Genomic DNA, 6,066 nt, shown 5'->3' with positions numbered 1-6,066 from the left:
ATTGGACATCCAACGTGCCCAATATCCCCAAAAAAAAAATCATTATTTGTGTGCTGTCCTTTAATTAGAATTTTGTGTCCTTCAATACTGGTTGCAACAGACGATCAACATATTGAGAGATGTTGGCCGTCAGGGAATTTATCCCAAAAAATTATAGGACGGCCTGGGGGATTCATAGGACACTTGTGCACCTTCGGTAGGTAGTAAAAAAACGGAAGTCTGCATTGTGTACTCAGTATAAAATTCACCTCACTCTCCAATAAAATATTCTCCTGTGCACCTTTCTCACATAGATTTACCAACTGTGGGTAAAATTCATTGATTGGATCCATGTGTGTTTTATATGTAAATTTAATGTATTTTATATTTATTTTATATGCATTATGATTTATGCTATATTTATGCAGCTATGGTGCAAAAAACGCAATTTTACAAAAAAACGCATAGTAAATGTACAGAAACCGCACAATGGAAAATCCGGGTTTTAGTTATCTCTCTGGGATGATGCGATTCCAGTCCGGACTTTGATATTTACCTGGATCAGGATATCAAAGGAGGAGGGGAAACATTGCAAGGTTACCACTGAGGAAGGGGTCATTTCAATATCCCCGAAACGGTATGGGTTATACCCTGCACCGGCATGCTGGTTAAGAAGTCCCTCTGGATTTGAAGTAAAGACGGCCACATCAAAGGACCGGCAATCTTTGGAGAAAGCTCTGACGACACATAACCTCAACAAGCGCATGGTCAGCTGATGATACCAAACTTCAACCAATGCGCAGTCAGCTGACATCCGGTTCATCGTGAATCGCCAAGCCCGCATAAAGACAGGTGTACACTGATCGGACTAAGGTAATATTGACACAGTAACAACAAGAGGTGGGGCGCCACCGCTGCATCTTATCGCACTGTGCCACTTAGTCTTCCCTGTCTCCTTTAAAGGACTTGTGATATTTATCAATGCGCTGCTACTGAAAGTCAGTAGCAATATTACTTAGAACTATGAGCATTTGAAAAAAATATATTTATCCAAAAGTAACATCCGGATACATAGGAGGGCTATTATTTATAAAGATCTAATATACTGATTGCGGTTGTCCATAGGCTGGAATTTGTTAACTATTGCTGCTACTAATTGCATTATTGCACTTTGCTGAGCACCTATCGCTGCTACTCAGGCAATTTGTTTTTAGGAGAGTTTTATGCTGCTATATTATTACTGCCATTTATGTTGTATATGACTTTTATGCTGCTATTTTTATGAATTAATGCTATTTCAGGGAGCTTAATTAAATACTTTTAAATCAATTCTCATCCTTGACTACATATTTTGAGTGCCTGATCTATCTTTTTACCTATTGATTATTTCTCTGTGGCTGGGTGGGTCACAAAGATCAAGAGCACCTGATCCAAATTATTCAGCTGTAGCGATCCACAGACACTTTGTTTGTAAGAGTAAGATTATACTTGTGACGAACTCCCTCGTCACCTGCCGATGGGAGTTACCTTGTTACCCGCTGCGCAGTGGGTTGCAGCTCCCGGACTTAGTATCTGTACACGCCGACGGCCTTCACTGCACATGCGCTTGAACTTAGCATTCACAATCCGGCACCTGATGGTAAAGCAGCTGCGCCCACACTTAGCCGTCCGTCTCACCACCTCTACAACGAGATGCGCATGCGCTCGGTCTTCTTCTCTCCCTCTCTACATCCGAGTGTTCTTGTTACTGCGCCTGTGCTTGCACTTAGAAATAATGCATTATACCCATGTATGGCAATATGTGGGTCTCAATTGTAACCTATTTTATATGTTACACTTGTCTCCTATTGCTTAATGTATTGCACCATTTCAACCTGGGCAATTAGTAATCTGGTTTAATAAAAATAACTTCTGATATTAAGTATTGAATAGTATGTATTAGGTAGTAATGTAGGGTTCAGGTCGCACAATATCATTTATCAATATTGACTATTCACTGTTTCGTATAATATCTTGATTTATGGCCCTATATTCTTTTAACATATACATAATAGGCCTCGTGATAATTTATGGTACTACATTATATCTTTAATATTTAGTTACCATTATTGAGGGACCTAGATCTCATTCTACCATTATAAATACTAGTTGGTGCCTCCATTAGCCTAATTACAGTTTAATATTTACTCCAGCATTTACATATGCTCACTATACATTATTTTTTCAGTTGAGAAGTATGACGTGCAGTTCTTCCATATTACAAAAATGATGAAAATGTAAAACCTTCATTGAGGCCATTAGGGCTGAGGCTGCCCAGGTGGTAAATCCACCTCGTCTCTTCTTGAAGGAGAATTCTATCCAGATCTCCTCTACGTGCTCCCAAGTTTTTTTTTTTTGCATAGACCCCAGAATTATAGACATCTCGGATCACCATTATGAAACGCTCTGACATGTTTGGATATTGTAGTATCTGATTTTGTATTGATACTACTAATATGGTGGCAGATACGCCGTCGGTATTCCTGAGATGTTTGGCCCACATACAGTTTAGAACACGGGCACCGTGCAACATAAATGATGCCCGTCGTCTGACAATTAATAAATTGTCTAATTTCATATTTCCTGTCATCCAAAGGATTGATGAATGTTTTCTGTTTTTGGATGTATGGGCAAAAACTACATCTACCACAGGGGTAGCTGTCCACTATATTTGACTTCAGCCACGTTGTTCTGGGAGGATTGTAGCTGTGAAAACTGTGTACCAGATGGTCTCTCAAGTTTTTCCTCTCTGGTATGTAATCGTGGGTTTAGATGAAAGTACCTCCCTGAATTCATTATCTGTACTTAATATATGCCAGTGCTTTTGTAAAATTTGAAATATCTTGCGATGTTGTACATCAAAGGTGCCAATGCACCTTATTGGGGAAACCGTGCATACAGATTGTTAATTGCATAAAAGATCAGCTCGATTGGTGCTTTTGGCCCTATGAAAGGCTTTATGCAAGGTCTTTTTTGGGTAACCTCTTTGATAAAAGCGATGAAAAAGAGTGTTACATTCCCGGAGGAACCCAGAATCGTCGGAACAATTGTGACACGCCTGTAAGTATTGTCCGGTAGATATTCCTCTTTTTAATGGCAGAGGATGATAACTCTGCTAATGTAGCAGATTGTTCGTAGATGTAGGCTTACGATAAACCTCCATACTGATGCGGCCACCAGATTGCAGATCAAGGAAGGTAAGTGTATGCTGATTTATCTCTGACGTGAATTACATGCCTACATCATTTTTGCTGAGATTATCAACAAACTTGTGAAAAAGTGCTGTCGTGCCATCCCACAAAATTAAAACATCATCTATATATCATCCCCATAAATAATGTGCTTAGTGTATTGGGCAAAAGTGTCAGTTAAAACTATAGTGTCCTCTCACCACCCTAAAAATAAATTAGCAAAATTCGGTGCACATTTACTGCCCATGGCTGTGCCAACTAACTGTAAATAATAATGCCCATTAAATAAAAAATGATTGTGTGTAAGGAGAAAACATAAAAGTGTAAGTACTAACTCATTGTGAGCATGAAATTGCGTGCCCTTAGTGAATAAGAAAGGGGCTACCGCATTAATCCCCATATCATACTTAAAAAGTTTCCATACATCAAGGTCATCCACTAATGGTAATTTGGACCCAGATGAAAACATGGCTCTGGGAGAATTGATGGGTAATTCTGAATTGGTATTAAAACCATCTGATAAAGGCGGAAATATTGTTATCATGGGAAGACAGATGTATGAGGACATGGTGATGGACCGATTGAGAGATACACCGACGTATAAAAAATTAGATTGCAATCCTACAATGCAATATCTGGAGGAGCTCAAAGTTATTTTATCAGTAGAAAAAAGTAACAACCTTATCTCCAAAGAAAAAATACAAATATCTCCTTAACTTGAGACCAACCATAGCGACCATATATGCTATTCCTAAGATTCACAAGCAGAGACGGCCGATTCCAGGGAGACCAATCATCTCGGGCAACAATAGCCTTACGGAAAATATCAGCGACTATGTCGACAATTTCATTTCGCTCTTTGTCCCTTCTTTACCATCCTATGTTAGAGACACTAAGGATGCGGTTGCCAGATTGCAGGAGATTCAGGTCACAGAACATACTCAGCTTGCCAGTTTAGACATTGAGGCATTATATAGCAATATCAAACACGATTTGGGGATTAATGCGGTAGCCTCTTTCTTATTCACTAAGGGCACGCAATTTAATACTCACAATGAGTTAGTACTTACACTTTTATGTTTTCTCCTTACACACAATTATTTTTTATTTAATGGGCATTATTATTTACAGTTAGTTGGCACAGCCATGGGCAGTAAATGTGCACCGAATTTTGCTAATTTATTTTTAGGGTGGTGGGAGGACACTATAGTTTTCACAGACACTTTTGCCCAATACACTAAGCACATTATTTTTGGGGACACAAGTTTGTTGATAATCTCAACAGAAATGATGTAGGCATGAAATTCACATCAGAGATAAATCAGCATACACTTACCTTCCTTGATCTGCAATCTGGTGGCCGCATCAGTACGGAGGTTTATCGTAAGCCTACGCCTACGAACAATCTGCTACATTGGCAGAGTTATCATCCTCTGCCATTAAAAAGAGGAATATCTACCGGACAACGGGCATCATTTATGTTGCACGGTGCCCGTGTTCTAAACTGTATGTGGGCAAAACATCTCAGGAATTCCGACAGCGTATCTGCCAACATATTAGTAGTATCAATACAAAATCAGATACTACAATATCCAAACATGTCAGAGCGTTTCGTAATGGTGAGCCGAGATATCTAAAATTCTGGGGTCTATACAAAAAAAAAAAAAACTTGGGAGCACGTAGAGGAGATCTGGATAGAATTCTCCTTCAAGAAGAGATGAGGTGGATTTACCACCTGGGCAGCCTCAGCTCTAATTGCCTCAATGAAGGTTTTACATTTTCATCATTTTTGTAATTAATCAACTGCAATTAGGCTAATGGAGGCACCAACTGGTGTTTATAATGGTAGAATTAGATCTAGGTCTATCAATAATGGTAACTAAATATTAAAGATATAATGTAGTACCATAAATTATCACGAGGCCTATTATGTATATGTTAAAAGAATATAGGGCCATAAATCAAGATATTATACGAAACAGTGAATAGTCAATAATGATAAGTGATATTGTGCGACCTGAACCCTACAATACTACCTAATACATACTATTTAATCCTTAATATCAGCAGTTATTTTTATTAAACCAGATTAGTAATTACCCAGGTTGAAATGGTGCAATACATTAAGCAATAGGGGACAAGTGTAACATATAAAATAGGCGACAATTGAGACCCACATATTGCCATACATGGGTATAATGCATTATTTCTAAGTGCAAGCACAGGCGCAGTAACAAGAACACTCGGCTGTAGAGAGGGAGAGAAGAAGACCGAGCGCATGCGCATCTCGTTGTAGCGGCAGGAGACAGACGGCTAAGTGTGGGCGCAGCCGCAGTACCATCAGGTGCCGGCTTGTGAATGCTAAGTTCCGGGAGCTACAACCCACTGCGCAGCGGGTCACAACTCCAATCAGCAGGTGACGAGGGAGTTCGTCACAAGTATAATCTTTACCCTGATAGGGCAGTCCTGGCATGCACCTGTAAACCTGGGTGGGATTGGTTAATTTCTTCATAACTGTGAGGAGGTGGCCTATAAAGGTCCCATACCAGCGTTTACCATTCAAATCTGCCCAATACCCCTGATGAAGCCAGATTAGCTGGCGAAACATGTTGGGGGGCAGGAATTAAGTTTTATGTTGTTGTACCTCACCGGTGCCAGACCAATTCTATGTGCTTAGTGTCAATGTGAACAGAACAGGCCCTAGCCTGTCAACATACGCCTCAAATCGTGGGGGATAGGAATAACTAGGCACAGAGTAATACTTTAGCCATTATAGCAGGTAGCTAAGGAAAGCAGTGCGGGTTAGTGCACCCCCGCCTGCAATCCTATGGTGTTTATCACTCTGGAATGGCATCCA

Source organism: Bufo gargarizans, chromosome 2 (genome assembly GCF_014858855.1).
Source record: "Bufo gargarizans isolate SCDJY-AF-19 chromosome 2, ASM1485885v1, whole genome shotgun sequence".
Classification (NCBI taxonomy): Eukaryota; Metazoa; Chordata; class Amphibia; order Anura; family Bufonidae; genus Bufo; species Bufo gargarizans.
The sequence above is the reverse complement of the archived record's forward strand: the minus strand, read 5'-3'. Positions refer to the sequence as shown.